This window comes from Taudactylus pleione, unplaced genomic scaffold (genome assembly GCF_031769625.1).
Source record: "Taudactylus pleione unplaced genomic scaffold, aTauple2 ptg000326l, whole genome shotgun sequence".
NCBI classification, from domain to species: domain Eukaryota; kingdom Metazoa; phylum Chordata; class Amphibia; order Anura; family Myobatrachidae; genus Taudactylus; species Taudactylus pleione.
In genome coordinates this window covers 2,522,801-2,535,983 of record NW_028284727.1, presented here as the reverse complement: position 1 = coordinate 2,535,983, position 13,183 = coordinate 2,522,801, and the positions used below count along the sequence as shown (strand labels likewise).

Sequence of the window (13,183 nt, the reverse complement as noted above, 5' to 3'; positions counted from 1 at the left end):
AAACACAGAATTCCTTATTTCCACTTTGAGCTGTGCCGCCCAGAAAACCCGGAGTTCCAAACTTCTACTGCATCTGCAAAATGTGCCTGTATTGATTTCCTCTCCCTTAGAGGGAACTGATCCCTCCCCCCAGAATGTGGACAATTCAGGTGAGAGACCACTCCTCCCACCACTATGTATGTATGTATAATATATATATATATATATATATATATATATATACAATCTATCCCCAGTTTGGGGTTATGCCTATTCATTTGGGCTAATCTCTTGAAACATTGGACAGATTTTGATGGCATTTTCACTATTCTATACAGCATTGGTCGAGGAAAGTTAAAGTGTATGGACCATTCATCTGTGACAAAAGGGAGCCGAGCAGTGATGATTTTAGTGGAGCAAAGTCGCAGGAGAAAAAAAACTTGCACCGAAGCTACTCTATAGGAGCATCTGAATCTGAGACTTGGATTGAAACAAGTCACAGAAATAACTGTGAGTGACTGACTGCAGCTACAGGGCCAAGGGCTGCACTCTGGCTCTCTAAGACAGAGATAGCAATGTGCCCTGTTGCTTAGCAGCAGCCTAGAGGGGGGAGGTAGTCAGGGACTGAGCAGGGTCACATCTAAGGCAGACAGAGTGAGAGACAGCCTCCAATGAACCCATGAAGATGCCCTGATACAGAAACAGTAGCCAGGAAGGAGCCAGGGAAGGCATAGCTATCAGGAATTTAAAAAAACAAAACACCATCAAATAATTTTTATTCGATGGTTGCAAACATTAGACTGCCACCATCAAATAGTAAAAACACTACCATTGGAAGAAAAACATTGATGGTTAGCAGCCATCCGATTATGATTTCCATCCCTATGCTGAACCTGCAGGTGGACTTCACCCACCACTCCTTCCCCGTGAAGTCACCCTCTCCAGCATGATGTTCCTGCTCAGCCATATGCATCACCCATGCAGGTCAGCGCTGTTCTTGGACAGGGACACCACAGTGAGGAAGCTCAGGAAATGCACAGTACATTATGCAAAAAGGAAATTGCTCATCATCATGTTCAGCAGGTGGGGAAGAGTGCGGAGGGGTGCGCATGGAGGTTGTGGAAATATGCACAAGTGCCCCAGCCCCAGGGACATGCTGCTGATAATACATATGGCAACTGCAATACAAATCTGTCATCCATGATCCTTCTGCCCTTCCCAGCACATCTTAGTGGCTGGGCCCCTGCCAGATGCAGGGCAACAGCAGTGGGTGGTTGTGGTGGCACTGCTGAGATGCAGGGAGCAGGAGAGAAAAGAAAATCAGGGAAAAGTCTTGGGAGATGTTGTTTTTTTATTGTATGGTGACAGGGGCATTGGAACAAGTTTATGTTGGGAGGACAATATATATAATTTAATTTGGGCACATCCCCTCTCCCCCCAACTTATGTGTTGATGGTGTGTAGAGCAGCAGGAGATAGGGATTGGAGTGGCAGCCGAGGACGGTCACAGCCCCTGCACTGCACGGAGGAGCAGCCGTTTGTGGGGATAATCAATAGATTCAATCAATCTCTTACCCTGAATTATGGCTTTATATATTGGCATTAGATAAGCCTTGTGGTTCAGTCCTGGATAATGACAGGCTCAGTCAAAGAGTAGGTTGGGGTAACTTCCCCTTCAGGTAGAGTGCCTCTTCTCCAACAACCTCAATTCCCTTATAGTAAAGATTTAGCAGACAAATTAGATGACTACCTCAAGATGGACCTAAAAAAAAAGTTATACTCAGAGTATTTGGAACACAAATATAGAAGGAATTCTAGAGAGGCAAGAATGTACAGTACAGACAGGGAGGTGTTATGGAAGATACTCACAAGCGGGGATATTAATATAACATTTTTTGACAACAAAAGAATAAAGAGGCTCAAGAGTGATATAGATCTTACTTCCAATGATATCTGGAAGCTTTACTTACCAGGGAAGGCAAAAGTTGGAGACAGGCTCACCAATCTATTGAAAGTGCGGACCCCAATAATATATAAATATTTTATTCCAGGCTAACAGGCAGTAAAGTAGTTGCACTGGATGGGAGGCTCTTGAAAAATGTATAAATTCAGTCTGGGATATTTCTTCCCTTATCCCCATGGTAAAAGATATAAGATTGGACAAAGTAATGGTAAGAACGATTCTACCTTCATGGCAATGCAAAGCACTGTGTGTGCAAGTTCTGCACTTTGTAACTGAGAAATTATGGTTTTGCCCATTGTGCCCAAATCTTCTACATCGAGGCCAAGTATATAACCAGTAAGGGTTTACAGCAAAAGTGATTTTCACACTCCTCAAAGCTAGAAAATGGTCTATTATACTGAAAAATTTCAGAAGTCTTCAATAGTGTTTCTAAAACCAAGCAATAACATTGTATCCTATAAAAATCATTCTGATAGACATTTACTCCAATGTATATTATAGTGTGTGGGATGTGTGCTCTAAGATATACAAAACTAACTAATCCTATTTGTCAAGATGGCTTAGGCAAAGGACTTGCAGTCTGTACATTGCAAATATACATTTCTGCTTAAGAAGCACTGATAACCAAAACTTTGCTGTGAAAAAATATGTAATTAGATTCATACAGGCAGCAAAGTGTCAACTTCTATTCTCATGGGACTTAAATCTAGTCTTTGATATTATTAGAAAACCAACATTTGAGCCTTTACAAGAAATACATCTGAAGTTCCTTAATCTGAAAGTTATCTTTTTAGTCATTATCACATCAGCAAGGTGGGTGTCAGAACTCCAAGCGCTATGGGCAGAGTGACCATTGCCCAATATGTTTCTGCATAAAGTAGTTCTTAAAACTAATTCTACTTTTTTTTTATAAAAGTCTCTCAGTTTCACAGATTGCAGAATTTACAGGACTGTAAATGTTTAGACTTAGTTATAGCAAGTCATATGTATTTATCTGGAACTAAAGCATATAGGAAGACTTGGTTTGTGGCAAGAGTGAAGCTCAAGTGCCCACTGAGTCCAATGATCCTGAATCTTGCATTCTGGAGGCCTATTAAATGAAGGAAGGTATTAGCGCACATTCTGCTAAAGCAATGGCACCATCACTGGCAGAGTAAGAATCTCTCTCTATTGAAGAGTTATGTAAAGCAGTAGGATGGTTCTCTGGGCCTGATTCACTACCGTAGGCAACTGCAATTATGCACGCAATCAGCCGATTCTTGTGTACTGCGCTTGTATATGCATCACAGTGCGCGAACCAGCCATTTCAATAGGGACAGCGACTGCAATGACTACGTAGACCCATTGCAGAGGAGTGACAGGAAGTGACATTTGTGGGTGGTGACGGGTGGGTGGTCGGCCAAATGCAGGCGTGCCAGTGCGTTTCAACACCATTGCATGGGTGTGCATAAATTATCTACTGCGATGGCCTACACAGCCTTAGGCCTGATAGCGTGCGTGGTTGTTACCAATTTCTGAGTTAGGTCAGGGCTTGTGCAAGTGTGCGTGAGGCTGCGATGGTACTCGATTGTACCGATGGTTTTGCAGTCTTGCTAAACATTACAGATATGTAATGTAAAGTGGGCGTCCTTGTGTAGTGCTGTGAGGGTATTGTAATCGCAATGGATTAGCATACTATCACAGTTGAACTACATGCGTAATCGCTATTGCATTCACAGTTGCATTCCGTAATGAATCAGGCCCTCTATACACACATTTTCTAAGCATTAATGCATTGATATCCAAACCTCTATAAAGCTTGCTAAAAAAGTGGTAAGTGCAGTCACTTCCAAGAAGACTAAAGAGAGAGAGTAGAATCCCTTGTACTCTTCTAATTTAATTAAAAATTAACTTGAGGTTTCATTTTTCAATCAATAAAATTTGTTAATTCAGTCCAGGTACCACCATAGTAATTGAATACTACCCATTTCTGTAAGCAGACCTGGAGGAGGAGGAAGAGGAAATAATGGTTTATTACTTGATAATCTGGTTCCCTTGAATCCTCAAGGGCAGTGTACTACAAGTCAAGGGTTTATTTAATATATTAGTATGTAAGACAGGCGGCATTTAGAGCCTGTAATTTCAGTGAAGAAAACTGGTGTTTATTATAAATATTTTGGGGTTTGGCTTCCATTCCTCAGGACACACAAAAAATCACATTATTTATCACTAAATAAGTATATATTGACGCACTAAATGTCTAATGTAGCCAACTAACTAATTAAATACCTAGAAAGATAGCCTACCTCTATCAAACTGCTACTAATAATATACTTTCCAATAATATACTGAAAACATTTCAGAAGTCTTCAAAAGTGTTTCTAAAACCAAGCAACAACATTGTATCCAATATGCATAGTCCAATGTAATATCACACATTTACACCCAAATCTGAGTCCCACATGGGCAAGACCTAACAAATTTAGATGTACATGTTAAGGGGCGTTTGATTTTGAACTTCTTTCCTGTGTAAGGGTGTGTGAAGGTGTCTCCCGGGATAAGATAACACACCCCACACATCTATAACAACCTCCTTTTCTAGTGAGAAAATGTGAAAAGTTGGGGCAGATGAAAAACCAGTTTTATCTATCTTGACCACTATATCTTTTATATTAGACCCACGGGTGTAACTGGGCATCAGTCTCGTTTCTTTAAGTGAACTTAAGTCAGGGTCAGTACAAATAAGCGGCCATAATTCTTTAGCTGTTTTGTTGGTGACTATACTTTTAGTGGAATAGTGGTCGACCCAGGGCATGATCTGTTTTGGATTTTTAGCTGTAGATTCCTTTAAAAAATCTTCTCTACTGCATGCTAAGGCTTTTTGTTTTGCTTTCTATAAATCCTTCATTGGATACCCTCTTGCTCAAACACCATATTGTCTAAATGCTTCACTGTATCTTGAGGATCGCTAATTATACAACATACTCTTAAGAACTGAGAGTATGGTAAGCCATGTATGGTGGCTTTAGAATGGAAGCTGTTGTGTCTTAGTATGGTGTTATGATCTGAAGGTTTAGAAATCAGCTGGGTCTTTAGTTTGCCATTAAGGATACTTATTTGCACATCCAAAACATTTATTTCACTGTACTAAATGAGCAGGGGAGTTGGACTGGACTATTGGATTCATTATGTGTAGTAATGAGAGAATGAAGGGCACTTTCCTCTCCTATCCAAAAAATTAGTATGTCAAATATACAGCATATCGAAAATATTTAAAAATTTTCTGACTAATGTGTGTGTCACTAAAGAAAAAAATCACACTCTACCATGTACATAAATGTGTTCCTGTATGATGGGGCCCCACATGAACCCATCGCACACTCCGCTAGTTGTATGAAGAACTTCCCATACTTTATAAAAAAAATTATGCATAAGAGTCGATTCCAAAAGAGACACATAGAAATTAATATCTGGGCCAGAATATTTGTAATTATTGTAAATTAAATTACAAGTTGCCTGTAGATCATCTGAGTGAGGAATACATGTATATAGATTTATTTATTTAGGATATATATTTGTAACGTCTACCATATACTGGCCAATACCAAATTTTTGGTAACCTCTTCAATCTCTACAATACTTCTGATGAGAGAGGAAGTATCCTTAAAATGCATGAAGGTATCTTGTATGCATGGCTGTAGAAATACATCCAAGTACACTGCTATTCGGTCTACTTGGGGGCCTCTGTGTGTCCTTGTGGATCTTAGGGACAGTGTAGAATAATGGCACTATAGGATGTTCCTTGAGCAAAATTATGTATAGGTCTTTACTTATGATTCCACTAAGGATGGCTTATGAGAAGAGACCCTCTAATTATTGCTGATATTGTTCTTTTGGACATCCCTTTGAGGGGTCATGCATGCTGGTATATGCTAAAAGATGAGAGCATTCAGCTGTATACATTTCTAGGTCCACCACTACAGTCAAACCCCTTTTGTCTGCTCCTCTGATGACTATATCTTGGCGTTCCCCCAATACTCTGAGCGCAAGATACGGTATTCCTCTCTTGACAAATTGTGACACATATTTTAGTATCCTCTTATAATGATGCTTCTAGCATTCTTGAGAATGTCCTAATGGAGGAATTTGTAGATTAAGGATTGAAGTTCGATTTCAGGCCTAATTTCTGCACCTGTGATGGTATAATGAAGTCCTCATTGGTCTATCTCTGATCCTGTTGCTTGTGAAAATGTTCTCTAAGTCTCAATTTTTGCTGTAATTTATAGTTATCTATCTTCCATTGAAATTTGTTATGTTTGTTTGTGGGTACAAATGACAGTTCCTTGATTAACACCCTGATCTCAATCGATGTGAGCGGTTTTTTAGAGAGATTAAAGACTAAATTCTTCTCACCCTGGGTGGTTTGGTGTATGCCTTGGCTTTGTGCTTGGCTTCCCTCTTGGTGGGCTTGGTCTTGAGCCTACCGCCCAGGCATCCCTAAAGGGATGTCCCTATTATGTGCTATTGGTGAAGGAGTGACCATGTTCTCCATGTCACTTGCTGATGTACTGGAATACCGACCAAGTCTTGTGTCTGGCTGTGCTCTTTGAAATACTCTGTTTGACCTTCCTCTTACTGGATTGTTTGTATGATTGAACCAATTGTATACCCGGAGCTGGGCATAATCTTGTTGCACTTTAGAGAGCTTTTCCTTTTTATATATAATAAGGTTAGTCCTATTTTGTTCTACTTGTCTCTTCAATTTATCCAGCCGGTTGATATTCAAGTCTGATGACAAGCTGGACAAATGTTCTGTTTCAAATTTTTCTCATGTAATATTTAACTCTAAGGTGGATTTTTTTTTATCACCAATAACATAAGATCCATTGAACATTTGTTCAAAATGGTATTCCTTCTGGTGCAGAATGGAATGTTGTATCTTTAGATGGTTGAGGTATTATGCACCCTGAATCCTCTGGGAATCTGTTTTTTCCTATAATAATCGGATAATGTTATGCCGTGATACAAAAAAATCAATTTCTATTTTTTTCAACTTAAATAGATCTTTAAAAACATCCTCATTAGTAAGGCTCTCACTCTGGTAAAAAGCTGGTTCCTTATAACAATGTTGTTGGTCTCTGCAACAGAGAAGCTGAATGATTCCTTAGTGTCACATTGTAGCATTTGTGTAGCTATCTCAACCATATAATTTTCTGGTGTAAATATTCTTCTGCGAATGATGATGCTTATATTGTGCAAAATCCACAATGGAAAGCGCTGGTGCCAGTGCAGTTTCACAAAAAAGTGCCTCAGTGCTGGTGCAAAACAAAATAAAAAATGATACGAAGAGTCCTGTAAAGGTAATAATATTAAGGTGCAGGTGCCTTGATTCATTGCTATAACCCCACAAGGCACTTTGCCTTGGCAAAACACAGCATGGCTATGCTGAGGTATAGAATTATAAATCAGGTTCCCTTCTCTATTAGAAGAGGGGACGAGCAAAAAAATTATTACAATTTAAATCCAAATGGGTTTTTCCATTAAAAACGTTGAGTCCTAAGGAACTCAACAAACCTTTAGGCTTGAGTTGTTTCTTGTGATAAGCCTAGAGCAGTGACCAAATATTAAGTTTTCCCAGCATGGGTTTTGATATGGAAAAACAGTTAATTTTTTCCTGTTTTATTGTTCTCATATTATGAACTCAGATTTGGGTGTAAATGTGTGATATTACATTGGACTATGCATATTGAAGTATGATTTTTAAAGGATGACATGTTTTTGATCATTTTTAGAACACTTTTGAAGACTTCTGACATTTTTCAGTATAATATTGGAAAGTATATTTATTATTGTTAGATAGAGGTAGGCTATCTTCTAGGTATTTAGTTAATTGGCTACATTAGACATTAAGGGCCTCATTTACTAATGAGTTTTCTCATAAAAACGAGTGATATATTTCACTGTGTATGATAAATGGTGCTCCAGCCAATCAGCTCCCAACTGTCAAATGTTAGAAATATGACAGTTGGGAGCTGATTGGCTGGAGCGCCATCTATCATACACAGTGAAATTTATCACTCGTTTTGGTGAGAGAACTCATTAGTAAATGGGGGCATCAGTGTGGCAATATATACTTATAGGTTATGATAAAAGGTATCCATTGTTCGAATACCAGAGACAGCAGATAGCTCTAGCCCTACATTGTTGGTTGATTGTGCACATTTTATATATAGGATATCTTTATAAATTAACTGTCATTTATATGTATCATGTTTAGATGGTGGGATGTTTATATATTTTTTTTACTATTGCACTATTGTGTACTGACATAGATTATTACATACCTCCCAACATGACCCTCTCCAGGAGGGACACAATGCTCTGGTCCTGGACTCCCCTGGTAAGAGGTGGGACTGCAGAGCAGTCCAAAATTCAAATAGGGGAGTCACACCAACTGTCATTTCAAACACTGCCAAACATCACTGGATGGGACTCACTGGCAGTTAGTGTGACTCCCCTATTTGAATTTTGGAATGTGCTGCAGCCCCACCTCTGGAGCCTCTACCAATCATAAATTACCAGGGAATTCCAGGATCAGAGCATTGTGTCCCTCCTGGAGAGGGTCATGTTGGGAGGTATGTTGTTATTGTTATGCTTGGAAGTAATTTCCTGTTTTTATGTTTCTATGGCAACCACAGGAAACTCTGGGCAAGTGTCACGCTGGATGCTTCTTCCCTGGGTGACATCACTTCTGGTTTTCGTCACCCTCGCGACCGAAAGTAGAACACCGATATCAGAACGATGCATGGGGCGGAGACATGAGAGACCTGCACTGTGAGTATTTATATGTTCGCACTTTGCGTGTCCTGAGGAAGGGGAACTAGACCTCGAAATGTCCATAATAAACACCAGTTTTCTTCACTGAAACTGAGCACCTTGAATTCAACAGTAAAAAGTAAGCATGATGTGTGATTTGATTATTGCAGAATATGGTGAAACATTTTAAATTAAGACAATTAGAAGAAAAACATCAAAGTAATGGAGGAGCCTATATTCATCAATAAGATGAACACTGGGTCTGATTCTGATGTGGATGGCTGTGGAATACCGCACAACTAAAATTAAAATACAGCAAGAGGCATCTGTAGGATAGAGATGCCTCCTATGGGGTTGGGTATGATATCCCAGTGGCTACATAGCCACCAGGTAAAATACCGACGCCGGACGTCTGATCATGAGAGATCCTGACAGGGGCACATAAGTACACTAACCCTATCCCTCTCCCCCCTAACCCTATCCCTCCCTAGGTGGTGCCTATCCCTAACCTCCCCGGGGGATTCCTAACCCTAACCCTCCCCCCGGTGGTGCCTAACCCTATTCCACCCTCTCTACACCCTAAGCCTAACCCTCCCTGGGGAGGTACCTAACCCTAACCTCCCCCCGGTGGTGCCTAACCCAAACCCCAGCTCCCTGCAGCCTAACCCTAACCCTTCCCCAGGGTGCCTATACCTAAGTTCCCCCCCGGCGGTGCCTAAACCTAACTCCCCATGGAGCTAAGAAGGGCCGGCTTCACTCGGGAAGAATCTAGAATGGCGTTGGGATTTTGATGCCTATCCTTAGTTTTCAGTTGGGATTTAGACAGACGGCTAACCGTCCATCGTATTTCAACTACATCTTCTCTTATGAGTGCTGCATCTGAAGATACAGCATTGCATCATCATCACAACTCTCGGCCATTCTGCGTAAGCTAATGTTTTCTCAGACTGGTCATCAGAACTTATCAGCTGGGTCTAGGAAGTCTGTGTCCGAAAATGCACCCCGTTTTGTAGAATGGTCCAGGTCTCCACCTCCCAAATGCTGCAGCATGTCAATCAAGCTGCATCTAAAGGGGCGGCTGTGTGCAAAGATGTGTAGATCCCAAAACATCAGATTTGTATGTCAACCATCAGATTTGTGTACAAATCTGAATTAGGCCCACTGTTTCCACAATGTTATTTTCTTCACTAAGTAAGGCAACTCTAGTCCTGATATTGGTGCATTATATTTTCTATGTAAAGCTTTTAGACAGTATAGACAGTACAAAATAAATTAATACTGTATGCCTCATTACACTTATGAGACTAGAAAACACTCCACAATAAAATAAAAAACGGGTAACTTGGTTTGACCTTTATTACCTACAGCTTCAGCTGTGACACCACTTGTACTTTGTTTCTCACTGTAATTGGTATCAATATGCTGATTGACCACATTCCTGAAGTGCATGATGAGGAAGGTAATGAGCTGCACCCCTACAATATGTCATACATTGTTTCAGTTTCATAAGTGACGGCTGTTAGACAACATTGTTAGGTGGACAAAGAAATGTAGAGCCTTTTATGTGTACATTAAGGTTTTTCATATTTCTATGAAATTTTATTTTTTTTGTAATTTGTCATTACATACAGGGGCTTAATGTAATAGAGCGTGAGCTGGTGCCGCTGTTAGAATACATACAAGTATTTGCATTTTTTAAAAACAGCAAGCATGTTAAAGGTAATACCAGCTTGGTTTTGCCTTTAACATCCTTGCTGTCTTAAAAAAAACATGTATTGCAGCAGCGGCACCGGCTTGCACTCTATTACATTTAGCTCATGGGCTTAGATGGATGGATACGGGATGCTGGCTTTCGGGATCTCGGCAGTCAGACTCCTGGCATCAAAATCCCAACCGCCGGTATGCCAACGGTAAGTATTAGAGTTAGGGGGAGGGTTAGGTTTAGGGTTAGCGTTAGACACTAGGGGGAGGGTTAGGGTTAGGCTGCAGGGGGGGTTAGGCTGCGGAGGGAGGGATAGGCTGTAGGAGGGGGAAGGTTAGGGCTAGCCTACTGGGAGGATGGTTAGGGTTAGACTGCAGAAAAGGAAGGTTAGGGGGAGGGTTAGGGTTAGACAACTTACCATTGGGCATCCGGATTCTGTTGGGATGCCGCTGTCAGTATCCCTGACCTCTGATGTCCCGACCATTGGGATCCCATACCCAATCCCTTAGGGAAAACAATATATAGTATAACAGCACCTATAGTATACAAATGATTAGTCCCACTCATCAGTTGTAATCCCTATGTGGATCCTAATATCACAATGTAAGGCAAAAAAACATTTACACACCTGTTTTAAATGGTTAAACAGATATTGGTAATTATGCTCCCTTATCCAGATTTAGGTACATAGGAGAAAACTCTAATTTCTTCTCACAGAGTTGACAAATTAAGTGTGCATATATAATGGTTGTCTAATATAGCAAGATAGGCAAGGAAACTTGTTCTCAAGTGCTGTGATAGCTGCTGCCAGATGTGTGCTATCGCAGTGAACACCGGGTAAGTGTATCACAGACACTTGTTTGGAAGTGGAAAAAGTAAAGTGAGTGTCTGCTTTCAGCTTATTATGCACTGTGAAACCTATTGCATATACAGTGCAGGAGTCACAAGTGGAATCAGGCCGATGAGTGCACCCTGAGGGAACACAAATGACCTGAGAGTAAAGAGCAGTGCAGTTTGTGCTGTGGTGTCTGTGGGGTCCAGCACGAGCATGAATGGGAACCCCGGTGAGTCACTGGACACAAGTTTCACTGGAGATTGATCACTTGGGAACTCAATGGAGTATGTGATGGTCTATGACTAAAGAGGCAAGTCAGCCAATCAAGATGCACTTTGTTTGATTGGCAAAAAGATACACCAGTTGGTATGAGTGTGCAGTGGTCAATCAAAGATAGGGGAGCATAAACCTTTTAATTAATCACACTTTGGCCAGTTTGAGGATGCAGATTCCCCAGCAGTGTGTGGGAGTATTTGATTGACAATAACAATGACCAATTAGGAGTTAGGTTTCCCCTACATTATCCTAGTAAGGAAGTTATATAAAATAACTATCTTTGTAATTGAAAATATTTGAGTTGTCTACCTTTAGTGGCTACAAGAAAACCAGTGATATTATCACATTATAACCCAGACAAAGCCTTTATTGGAAATAGAAGACTGGACATATTTTTGTATGAGATTTTTATTTTGATTAACACTAGCTCTGGCCAATCATTTGTGGGATTCCCACTTAGATTGACATAACAACCAATCAATAGTGGAAATTCCCGAAACTAGTGTTGCCAGAATAGCTCATAATTATCAATTGTATATTTAGGGTCTCTAAAATCTCATTGAGAACTGCCATAACATACATAAAGCCGGATGGAGTTCGGACAAAGATTCCTATTTACATTAGCAAAGTCCATAGTCAGCAAAATATGGGATTAGCCATTTTGATTGATACAATATTCTAGCCAATCACAAATAATACATCTGTACCTACATAAGGTGTCAATCATAATATAACAGAACACAATATTACGGAGCCTATATAGATCGCAAGACATACATATGCTGGACAGAGGGAATGTGAAGCCCGGCACATAAATAAAGGTCTGGTCACCTGTTCTTTATGCATAGATTTAACCAAAATGGAGATGGGGGATCAGAAATAGGAGAGGAGGTTAACTACCTTCTGGTACACAATATAAACAATTAAAAGGAAAAAATATTAGAAGGAAAAATATGTACACCAGGGAGATTATTCTGGTGAATGGTATCGGTTATTTGTGTTTTAGAGGGAAATAATGATATGATATGAAAAAGAATGAAAAAAATTAAAAAAATTTATTAAAAAACCATTGGTGCATGTGATCGTCTTTTAAAATAATTTACCATCATTAACTGTTTTGTAGGGTAAGAAGCATTGTGAAATATGCCAATTAGATGTGAATGTGATGAATTAGTACTAGAAAATGTGTAATATGAATACTAATGTGAGAAATAATTAACAGTGAATAATTGATAGTTGAATAACTAATTGACATTCTAGGATTGAACAATGGGTGTAAGTAAGGTGATATGATAATTCATAACTGATAATGTAGGTAAAAAGATTTGTATATAAAGTGCTAGCTGATGTACCCGGTTTTATCTGGATACACCTTAAATATTTGCTGTTTCCATTTCCATCTCACCTCTCCAGTAACACATTAATCCTCCACCTCTATAGTAATGTATCCCCTCCTTCACTGCTATGGTAAGTGTTCCCAGTGGACATTTATTACACAGGGTTATTGGTGAAAGAATTTCACATAATTGACACACAAAATCCGATTTATAAGGTTATATAAAAAGCAGTTTACTATCAATTTAATAGAATGATAAGCAATACAAGAATCAATACTAATTTTATATGTTCTTAAA

General features: G+C 39.7%; 1 long non-coding RNA gene across 1 annotated transcript in view; it reads left to right on the top strand.

Moving 5' to 3' along the window:
* The window catches only part of LOC148509450 (uncharacterized), a 75,371-nt gene that overhangs the window by 39,993 nt on the left and 22,195 nt on the right, over positions 1-13,183 (top strand). The window contains exon 2 of the long non-coding RNA XR_015869433.1: positions 8,619-8,754. This is a non-coding gene — a long non-coding RNA (uncharacterized LOC148509450). The remainder of the gene's footprint in view (positions 1-8,618; positions 8,755-13,183) is intronic.